Genomic DNA, 10,232 nt, shown 5'->3' on the forward strand with positions numbered 1-10,232 from the left:
AGTTATTCGTTTCATAACGATTAACTAAATCATGGGAGTTACACTCCGAGAGCATAGCCAGACGCAGGCACTCTCTTCAACATACAGTTATTCGTTTCATAACGATTAACTAAATCATGGGAGTTACACTCCGAGAGCATAGCCAGACGCAGGCACTCTCTTCTACATACAGTTATTCGTTTCATAACGATTAACTAAATCATGGGAGTTACACTCCGAGATCATACATAGCCAGACGTAGGCACTCTCTTCTACATACAGTTATTCGTTTCATAACGATTAACTAAATCATGGGAGTTACACTCCGAGAGCATACATAGCCAGACGCAGGCACTCTCTTCTACATACAGTTATTCGTTTCATAACGATTAACTAAATCATGGGAGTTACACTCCGAGAGCATAGCCAGACGCAGGCACTCTCTTCAACATACAGTTATTCGTTTCATAACGATTAACTAAATCATGGGAGTTACACTCCGAGAGCATAGCCAGACGCAGGCACTCTCTTCAACATGCAGTTATTCGTTTCATAACGATTAACTAAATCATGGGAGTTACACTCCGAGAGCATAGCCAGACGCAGGCACTCTCTTCAACATACAGTTATTCGTTTCATAACGATTAACTAAATCATGGGAGTTACACTCCGAGAGCATAGCCAGACGCAGGCACTCTCTTCAACATACAGTTATTCGTTTCATAACGATTAACTAAATCATGGGAGTTACACTCCGAGAGCATAGCCAGACGCAGGCACTCTCTTCAACATACAGTTATTCGTTTCATAACGATTAACTAAATCATGGGAGTTGCACTCCGAGAGCATAGCCAGACGCAGGCACTCTCTTCTACATACAGTTATTCGTTTCATAACGATTAACTAAATCATGAGAGTTACACTCCGAGAGCATAGCCAGACGCAGGCACTCTCTTCAACATACAGTTATTCGTTTCATAACGATTAACTAAATCATGGGAGTTACACTCCGAGAGCATACATAGCCAGACGTAGGCACTCTCTTCTACATACAGTTATTCGTTTCATAACGATTAACTAAATCATGGGAGTTACACTCCGAGAGCATAGCCAGACGCAGGCACTCTCTTCAACATACAGTTATTCGTTTCATAACGATTAACTAAATCATGGGAGTTACACTCCGAGAGCATAGCCAGACGCAGGCACTCTCTTCAACATACAGTTATTCGTTTCATAACGATTAACTAAATCATGGGAGTTACACTCCGAGAGCATAGCCAGACGCAGGCACTCTCTTCTACATACAGTTATTCGTTTCATAACGATTAACTAAATCATGGGAGTTACACTCCGAGAGCATAGCCAGACGCAGGCACTCTCTTCAACATACAGTTATTCGTTTCATAACGATTAACTAAATCATGGGAGTTACACTCCGAGAGCATAGCCAGACGCAGGCACTCTCTTCAACATACAGTTATTCGTTTCATAACGATTAACTAAATCATGGGAGTTACACTCCGAGAGCATACATAGCCAGACGTAGGCACTCTCTTCTACATACAGTTATTCGTTTCATAACGATTAACTAAATCATGGGAGTTACACTTCGAGAGCATAGCCAGACGCAGGCACTCTCTTCAACATACAGTTATTCGTTTCATAACGATTAACTAAATCATGGGAGTTACACTCCGAGAGCATAGCCAGACGCAGGCACTCTCTTCAACATACAGTTATTCGTTTCATAACGATTAACTAAATCATGGGAGTTACACTCCGAGAGCATAGCCAGACGCAGGCACTCTCTTCAACATACAGTTATTCGTTTCATAACGATTAACTAAATCATGGGAGTTACACTCCGAGAGCATAGCCAGACGCAGGCACTCTCTTCAACATACAGTTATTCGTTTCATAACGATTAACTAAATCATGGGAGTTACACTCCGAGAGCATAGCCAGACGCAGGCACTCTCTTCAACATACAGTTATTCGTTTCATAACGATTAACTAAATCATGGGAGTTACACTCCGAGAGCATAGCCAGACGCAGGCACTCTCTTCTACATACAGTTATTCGTTTCATAACGATTAACTAAATCATGGGAGTTACACTCCGAGAGCATAGCCAGACGCAGGCACTCTCTTCAACATACAGTTATTCGTTTCATAACGATTAACTAAATCATGGGAGTTACACTCCGAGAGCATAGCCAGACGCAGGCACTCTCTTCTACATACAGTTATTCGTTTCATAACGATTAACTAAATCATGGGAGTTACACTCCGAGAGCATAGCCAGACGCAGGCACTCTCTTCAACATACAGTTATTCGTTTCATAACGATTAACTAAATCATGGGAGTTACACTCCGAGAGCATAGCCAGACGCAGGCACTCTCTTCTTCATACAGTTATTCGTTTCATAACGATTAACTAAATCATGGGAGTTACACCCCGAGAGCATAGCCAGACGTAGGCGTAGCTGAGTCGGCGATGCCACTTAATTTCCCTGGGAGGTTGGAGGTTCCATCTGGCTGTTACAGGGATATTCAGTTGCGCAGCTAGGTTTAGTGTCTTCGAAGAATAATAATTTCAGCGTATTAAAAACGCTGCTACTAATTGCCTAAGCTAGTTTTTAATTGGACCGACGTGGGGTTTGGATCACATCCACAATTACAGATGTCAAGTATTATTATAATAAGTGTTTATACCTCTTTCCTGTCGGTCGAATCTCCGTTCAGTCGAAAAGCTTGTCCAGCGACAGTTGTTCCAGGGGCGTCTTGTCATCATTCATCTGAAGGTAAAATAAATTATATAATTACTAGCTGCCATAGAATGTGGTTTTAGATTTGAATTTGATTTACACTTCGGTCTAAGTAACACGTGGTTGGCTAACACCAAAAATTAAAAAAGTTCATACTTTAGCCTCAATAACACGTGGTAATCATGATATTGAATTGTAGCTTATATGACACGTTTGTCGGTTTACCATAGCAGTGCCATCTATTGATCACTTACTCAATTCAGTCGAATAATTCGAATAATTGTGACTGTCAATTAATTATAGACAAATAATTTGCAATAAAATAAAATTGCGACTATAATTAAAGATCTAAGCTACCCTATCTCTTAAGTTGGACCAGACCGCTCACGGTGTGCCAATTTAATTTAAAATCGGTTAAGTAGTTTAGGAGGCCATCGCGGACGGAAGTACTTTTCAATAAAATTTTGAAACTTACTTTGGCAAATATTCCAACTGCAACCGAATGGCTTAAAATTTGATCTGCTAGGCGCTCTTTGATTTTCTGTTTGCCATTCTGTACTGGTTGTAAGTGGTGCTGGGTTAAAGCTGGAGCAAACACGGTTGGGATTCTCGCGATCTTTATTATAAAACTCCTCTATGTGGCTCCACTTTACTGTACCTGCAATGGAAGGTTATGATCTTATTCTCAAAACAATTTTAACCAATCACAGGTCAAGCGGCAATAAGAAAATAAATATGGTACAGCAGAGGTACATCAATTATTAGTTATTTTAATTAGGCAATAAGGCAATACTAACAACTACTTGATGCAGGGAAATAATTGCCAAAGGCCACTAGCGGATAAATAAGTCAATGGATGGTCATGGTTCAATGGATAAATAAGTCATAAAAAAGTTTTAATATCTTTCCGCTTTTCAATTAATTAAATTATTATACCAACCTATGTTTAGTTTTCTGTTTATTTGTATATCTAGTGTAATGGGCCTTAGCATTGAGTTTTACGTTATATGTCAGATTTTTTCTTATTGACATTTCATCAAAAGCCATTTTACATAAATTATCATTGACATCTTGGTCTTTTGTGATTTCTTTTACTGTCTGTATTACTGGGCTGTTGATTCCACATACCATTGGAATTTTGTTCAATAATGCCTTGAGAGAGCTGACAAAATAACCTAGTATTGTCTTTGGTTAACATAGCTTTTACACATTGAAAGAAACCAATTTTTTATACCGGATTAAAACTATTTGTATTATTATAAAATTATAATTATGTATAATAATCCAGTTAAAAAAATATTTTCTTTCAAAATAACCTAATCAATAATATAAAACAAAAGTTTGATTTCTTATAGATGCTCAAGACGTTCACTTTATCATCCAGTGTCCATCTCATTCCAGTTAATTTTCTTATAAAGTTTTTCAGTTGGCTTTGTAATAGTAAAGAAAATGAATTATTTAATGTGCTTTTTAATATTTCATTGCTAGGTTCGTTTGATGTTAGTACACTTAATATAGATCTTTTGGAGTTTTTATCACCTTGAAACTTTTTTCAGAGCCTCACTATTTCAGATAGATTTTTTCTGCATCTCTTAGACAGCGTTTGCTTTTGAGGTGTAAGTTCACTGAACTTTTTCACGTCCAAGTCCTACAAAATACCTTTGCTAGTTGATGGTTCCTGGAAAATATACAAAAATAATTGAATAAAAAATTCGAAAAAGATAACAAATCCAATAAGTGGATGGAGAAAATAGAAAACTTTTAATCATCCATATATCACCTAGATGTGTGTCAGAAATGTACTGCCTACCTCTATGTAAAAAAGCATGACTATAAAAATTTGTCTATTTGACTTAGGTAGAATATGAATGTAAATACTCACTTGGATGTCATAACTTGCTCTATATGGACTACAATGTTTGTTTTTTAATTGGTCTATATCCTCCTCTATTCACTCTTAATCTAACTTGTTAAGTCTTTTCCTATCGCTGCTGGTAAATGAAGATTCATTCAAATGATTTTCACATAGTATCCTATGCTGGGCATTCACTGTTTTTAATGATTCAATGGATGTCCCATCACCATTAGGAAAACAAAATTTAGCCCAAACTTTAACACTAAAAATAAAGTTTTCATTAGACATAGTTAATAGTGAAGCTGTTTTGGATAATCTTTCCAATATGGACCGTCGATTTAAATGCCCATTTTTTTGTAGATAGTACTCACTAAAAGAAAGAGTTTTGCAAAGATTTAGGTTGCGCAAACTTACGGTTCATGAGATACATTTATTAAAACTTTTCACACAAATTGGTAAGTAACAACACGCAATTACAAAATATATTTGACAAATAATTGATGTCAAACGTCAATCACTTAGTGTAGGGTTCCGAAAATTTTCAAAGTATCGATACTACTCTGGTATCGACATTAAACTTTCTAATATGGATCATCGGTTTAAATGCCCATATTTGTTTTGTAGATAGTACAAAAGTTATTGAAAATATCGATACTACTCGGGTATCGATACTTTTTGGTGATCACTAAATTTGTTTTTAAGCCATTCATTTTGTTTAATGGCGTCCAGTCATCGTTTGTCACCCTTGCAGTAGAAATCGTTTTACGTACTCCTATAAACTTACAACGTTTGACTACCATGGCGTCTCCGAAGCCCATTGTTTGAAGAGTTAAGTGAAGTGCAAGTGTTGGACTCAAATTAGCCGCTTGTCACGGCCTCCTCTTCTGCGCCGATCCTTGACGAACCGGTTGCTGGTCCTAGTGGGCTGACTAGTCCTGGCGAGGAATTTGCTGCGATGCCCAGACTTACTAGGTCATCTGGCAGAAGGCTTAATCCTTACTCGGATGAGTTAAAGTAAGTTTTGATTTATGTTATTTCAGGTCAGGTTATAAAATAATAAATCATTAGTAAAAAAAAAAAAAAATTGCTTACTGGAATTTTGAAAAAGTTGGATTGCATAAGGTCTGTTGTGGATTTTAAAATGAAATTTATAGCTGAAAATATTTTTTTCATTGTTTGTAACTTTCTGTATTATCTAATTCTGTATTATCGTGTACTTTTTTAATATCAAAAAAGTACCCAAAACCGAATCAGAGCACCCCACTATCCACATGGTCTTGTCTGCCCTACCCCTAGAGTATATATAAAAGCTTCGAAGTAGCCGTCAACCCCCTCCCCGCCCCTCTAAAACCTCAAATATCGACGGTCCATATTGGAAAGATTAACCGATCTACTTACTTCAGAGGCCCATTCTCGGACGGAAGAGGGAACCTATGCAAGGATAAGGAAGAATCTTCTTTTGATGGTATACCGCATTTTGAGTATTTTCCCTACCATGTTTTGGCAAAGTACAACACAAAATCGTCAATATGACTTACCTGTAAGTGAAGTTTTATTATACATTGAGCTTTGAGACTTTAATACTACCCTCAGTTTTCATTTGATTGAAATTGTAACTACACGTGTGTAAATCCAGTTGTAATGTATCCTCGAACGAAGGCGTACATAACCAAAAGCGTCGCGTAACAGGTAACGCACGGCCGCCGCCCTAACGACCACTTGTCGCTGGATGAGACAATGAACTGCTGCAGGTATCGGGAGAAGATCCATCAAAGTCTAATACTCCAGGTGAAGACATACAGTTTGATCTTGCAGTAAGCTTACACTTTACAACTTTTATCTAAGTATTCTAATCAATGCACCCAATTTGAACCCAGAGGAAAAGACCGCAATCTCAAACAGGATTAATATAGGACGCAGGTTTCAAATGAAACCAAATGCTACAGCTACTTCTTGTTTAGCAGAGGCCACTCACAGTGTTCTTGTCTGCGGAAACAAGAAATATGTACCTATTAAAATTACTTATGGATACGGATTCCAATGTGACACACAATACCAAGACTCAGTCACACGACACAACTTTATTCTATATAGCCTTAAAAGATCTAAAAGAACAACTTCAAGGAACATAGGTATACAAGTACCTATTCAGTAAGCGATTAGTTGACTACAAGCTCGCATCAAAATCAGAAAAGGACAAAGAAGGTCAAAAAGAATTTAATCATAGGCAAAAGGGGAATCCAGGATGAAGGAGCTTGCTCACAGCCTACTATAGGCAGTCGCGTCCAGCGCCGCGCGCGCCACCTCGCGCTCACTGGTAGTTTATCAATGAATGTTATTCACTTATTACTTGTGATACAACTCTATTATCGTGGATAAAAGGTTATAAAATACCTTTTTCTTGGTCAGCGATGTTCCTAAAAGTAAACTATATTCAGAGACTGAACAAAGCAAATTCGAACAATCTATAAATTACAACAAAAACACTCCCGCACAAGGCGTTAACCGACAGATAACCGTTTGGCACCGTTAGGTGGCTATCTGAGGGCCGCAGGTAAACCCGCGTTCATAAATTGAAGCGAAGCGACCAATGAGAGGGCGGCAGGCAGCAAGGCAGCGATCGGACTGACCAATGAGAGGGCAGCAGGCAGCAAGGCAGCGGTCGGACAGCGCGTGCGCACTGGCAAGCGGCGATGACTCACACGGAGCGAGCGAGATGGCACTACAGCACTGATGACTCACACGGAGAGAGCACTGGAGCAGACATCCGCACGGGTCGGCGGTCGGAAGCGAAAGTGGCCCCTGCGCATGTGTCACAACCTCTTTTATAATCACAACTCCCTCCTCCGACTCGACCATCCCACTTCGGGAAAATGGTCGAGTCAATTCGTAACAACTCGTAAACAACCGAACGAGTCAAATGAGTAACTATTGCACATGCGCACTTGTAGCAAGATTCTTAAGAATATGTTTCATAAAAATGTTTAGAATTTAGAATAATTAAATTAATATTAGAAGCTAACACAAGAAATATTAAGTTTATGTCCTCCAGCTACACTGAATGTTTACAAAATATTCAGGACGCTAGAACACTTCTTGAAGCTAAAGGATTTATTGTAAATACTGAAAAGAGTAATGAAATTCTTGTAAATTCTTGGGTATATAATAAAATGTAGAACTTAAATCTGTTAATATGATAATAATAAACAAATTTTTCAAAATCTCGCACAATTAGATGGCTTACGTGCCTACCTCTGCCTGTCCAGCAGCAGAATATGGCTGGTTTTACACGAAGGGTCTAGAGAGTAAATATTTTAACCATCGATAGTTTTACCGGACTTACAATGGTATCGTGCGTCAGACCAACCTATAAATTAAATTAAATCGGTTGACTTTTGTTAAGAAATGTATAGTGATTCAATTCAATTTCCTCATCTTACTAAAATTACTAAAGAACTTTGGCGATGGGGCGAAGGCTTACACGGTTTCCTGGTCAATTTATTTAATGGCTTTCCATCGTTTGCTATCATATTTAAAACGTTAGGAAAAATTATTAACGGCAATGAGTTTGGCATCATATTTGTTTTCCTGTGGACTACTCGAACGTGGTGACCGCTTTTCAGAAGGCTCTTAGTTTCGGGAACCATAATTTTCTAACCTAATGAAACTTATCTCTCATTCCAGCAACCGAGAAGAGTGCCTTTGTCATCAGTGTCATCTATAATATAAAAAATGAATCGCAGAATGTGTAGGTAAGCGCATAACTATACAAAGCCTGAACCAATTGTACCAGTTCTGTTTTTTTAATGTTCGTTGAAGTTGAAGTTGATGGTTTTAACATTTTCATTGGTTTACATTTATAACATTTGTTTATAACATTGGATTACATATTAGTAATATATAAGAGTATAATGAAATAAATTTTATATTATGTTATGTTTTATTTATTTTTCCTAATATTTCATTACATTACATGGTTATGATAAATAATAATTTAATTTTATAGGTAGATTAACGACATAACTTATTAAAATTTTAACTAACTTTCTTCTAAGAAAAATAAGTACTAGTATTTTATATGTACAAAAGGACATTTAAATACAACATGTTTGTTTCTGCTAGAATTAAGAAGAATATATTAATTTTCCAAAATAATAAATAAAGCTTGTTCTTTCAGTTACGTCTTGATTTCCTTCATTAACTTCTTGACTTGAAACTGTATCAAGTGTTGGAACTAAAACTTCTGCCGGTATATCTACAAATTATAATCCTTACAAATATTTTGCATAACAGCTGTGGCAATAACAATAGCTTGAACTTAAGCTAGTAATAAATACAATGTTAAAGCGACATTTCCATACTCCAAATTTTCCGAAAAAGACAAATATTTTAACCTTACATCATGTTTCATTTGGGTCACATATCTTGCAACTTTTTGACATAGTATAATTATTAATACTCTAAATTATACTATATATTTACCTCTCTATAGTATTCCTATTCTTAATGTGTACTTCATCATATCTCTGGTCAGTCAGAGAAATGGTGTTAATGAATAAGGTATATTTGAGTAAGCACTATTAACAACCATCCAGTGATTTCTCAGTAGACCTGTACGATATTAAGCTATAAACAAATATACCTGTTAATTTAGTTGGCACATTTATCAAGTTCTACCTTCTTATCAATAAATTTGAATTAACTTGTAGAACTGAGTTTACAAAAGTTGTTGCATCATGAGCGGCACCAGGCCATGGGGAACAACATTAATATATTTTATTTCTGCATCACACACAGCTTGTACATTTAAAGAGAAATATCCTTTTCAATTACAATATTATTCACCAATTACGTCACCTAAAGAAAATAATGCTGCTTAAAATTATTACAACTTCATACTATAATGTACAATGTTAAATAATATATAAATTACTTACATGATGATTGAATTCGTAAATGTGGCATAACAAAAAACCACAAATAAAATATTTAAATTTTTTTGGTTCAACAGTTTATGTGCATGATAAGTTATATAAGACAAAATTCGATGTTAAGTCATGTAAAGGTATTCTTGTGGGATACGAACCAAACGGTTATAAAGTTTGGAATCCTAAATGCGAAAAATTTATTACTGTCAGAGATGTCATAGTAGATGAGACAAATTACTTCAATCCAGGCCTGCGTTGCGACCTGAAGAGAATATAGTAAATTCTCATGATAATGTTAACATTGACAACATTTCAAAGTCAATAAAGTCTCAAAAAACTGACAGATATAAATCAGATACCTGTAAATCTGATGATTATGTAGTTCCTCAGAAAATTCGCAAAACTAACCATGACATCGTCGAATTTGAACAACCAAATGCACATTCTGATGATCTTTCAGTGGTCGTAAATAATGAGGACACAACCAGTTGTATTGAACCACGTAGGAGTGATAGGCTTAAAGTCGTCCCCCTATTTCTTATAAAGAAATCGATGATAACCTTATGTGTGCTAGTTCAATTTTGTGTAAAATACCAAATTCGTTTCAAGAGATTAAAACACGAGACGATAGAGTTCATTGGGAAGGTGCAATTAAATTCTCTATTTTTAAATAAAACATGGACTTTAGTACCACGGCC

General features: G+C 36.5%; 3 long non-coding RNA genes across 6 annotated transcripts; 1 reads left to right on the forward strand and 2 right to left on the reverse strand.

Moving 5' to 3' along the window:
- Nucleotides 1–2,422: 2,422 nt before the first annotated feature.
- Nucleotides 2,423–5,103, reverse strand: LOC123719887. 2 transcript variants are annotated; one of them, XR_006755984.1, is made up of 5 exons: nt 5,021–5,103; nt 4,634–4,868; nt 4,291–4,429; nt 3,227–3,409; nt 2,423–2,781 (listed from the first exon to the last, which is right to left on the reverse strand). It is a non-coding gene; the product is annotated as an uncharacterized LOC123719887 (long non-coding RNA). The 2 variants fall into 2 exon arrangements; XR_006755985.1 differs by having other exon boundaries at nt 4,978–5,101.
- Nucleotides 5,104–5,133: 30 nt separating this feature from the next.
- LOC123719888 lies at nt 5,134–8,395 on the forward strand. Of its 3 annotated transcripts, none has more exons than XR_006755986.1 (4): nt 5,134–5,620; nt 6,010–6,146; nt 6,296–6,420; nt 8,291–8,395. It is a non-coding gene; the product is annotated as an uncharacterized LOC123719888 (long non-coding RNA). The 3 variants fall into 3 exon arrangements; XR_006755987.1 differs by having other exon boundaries at nt 6,296–6,394; XR_006755988.1 differs by lacking the exon at nt 6,296–6,420.
- A 406-nt stretch (nt 8,396–8,801) lies between these two features.
- On the reverse strand, nt 8,802–9,927 carry LOC123719890. Its single transcript, XR_006755989.1, has 3 exons — nt 9,544–9,927; nt 9,089–9,463; nt 8,802–8,861 (listed from the first exon to the last, which is right to left on the reverse strand). It is a non-coding gene; the product is annotated as an uncharacterized LOC123719890 (long non-coding RNA).
- Nucleotides 9,928–10,232: the final 305 nt, after the last annotated feature.

The sequence above is a fragment of the Pieris brassicae genome, unplaced genomic scaffold (genome assembly GCF_905147105.1).
Source record: "Pieris brassicae unplaced genomic scaffold, ilPieBrab1.1, whole genome shotgun sequence".
NCBI lineage: Eukaryota > Metazoa > Arthropoda > Insecta > Lepidoptera > Pieridae > Pieris > Pieris brassicae.